The sequence below is a fragment of the Charadrius vociferus genome, unplaced genomic scaffold, assembly GCF_000708025.1.
Source record: "Charadrius vociferus isolate BGI_N301 unplaced genomic scaffold, ASM70802v2 scaffold444, whole genome shotgun sequence".
Lineage (NCBI taxonomy): Eukaryota > Metazoa > Chordata > Aves > Charadriiformes > Charadriidae > Charadrius > Charadrius vociferus.
This window is the reverse complement of record NW_009648242.1, coordinates 1,193,583-1,194,871: the sequence shown is the minus strand read 5'-3', so window position 1 is coordinate 1,194,871 and position 1,289 is coordinate 1,193,583.

Genomic DNA, 1,289 nt, shown 5'->3' with positions numbered 1-1,289 from the left:
TTCCAACCTAAACCATTCTATCATTCTATGATTCTATTTCACGGGGCAGGTTCGGGCTGCCGGAGGAGAGCAGCAGCATCCCTGGTAGGCCCGTCTCAAGGTGACACCGCAGGTCCGGGCGTTTGACAGAACAGGCCGTGTGTGCCCAGTATGGAATTACATAGAGCAGTGATCTGGAAAGTACAGTGCTGGCGCGAGACCCACCGATAATGCTCATCAAGAAGGGAATAACTTCTCCCTTAACACTGAGGCTGTGAAGAATAGCAAAGAATGATATTGCCTGCACCATGTTATTTACTATAATTGGTATGCCTAGCGTTTTGGCCTGTGCACTGCGACATCTAGGGACATTTTATTCAGAATAATCTCTAGGAAGCTACATGCATTTTCCAAAACCAAGATTTACTCACTCATGTGAGCAAAGTATTTGATGCTAAAACTCCCACCCCTCAAAACAGACAAAGGACCTAGATCTCACTGCGGGAAGCAACACTCAACAATCAACCCATGCTGTCAAAAGCACGGGACATCAAACCAATAGTTGATTAACAGTTATTTGGATTTCTTTCTGTAGTTGGTGGTGATGTTTTTCTTCAGATCTTTGAGATCTTGCCAGCCTCAAGGAGTGTAGTGATGAGGGGTAACAGTTTTAAACTGAAAGAGGGTAGATTTAGAGTAGATATTAGGAAGAAATTTTTCACTCTGAGGGCGGTCAGGCACTGGAACAGGTTGCCCAGGGAAGTTGTGGATGCCCCATCCCTGGAATTGTTCAAGGCCAGGCTGGATGGGGCTTTGAGCAACCTGGTCTAGTGGAAGGTGTCCTGCCCATGGCAGAGGGGTTGGAACTGGATGATCTTTAAAGTCCCTTCCAACTCTAACCATTCTATGATTCTATGATTGCAAGGACTAGGCAGCTGCTTTTAATAGGAGCTGAGTTTTCTGAGCATTGTCCCTTTCCAGGAGCAGAAACTTGAACAAGACCATTGAACACCTGAGTTAGCACCACCAAGATTTCGAAGTACTAGAGCCCTCCAAGACAACCTTTTGGATTAAGTGGCCTAGTTTCAAACGCACAGAACATCCCATTATTTTAATCTTGCACAATGCTTTCGAAATGCCGCGGGAAGGCACACCGTTGCAGAATGGACATGCTTTTGTTGAACCCAGTTCACACAGGAGTGTTTTTGTTGAGTCAGTGCAAGGCCTAGCAAGTGTGCTTCCTGAAGTAATTCTGTACAGCAGCAGGTGGCAGGCTAGTGCCATTTTTTGCCATTTTTTGCTTCTTGAAC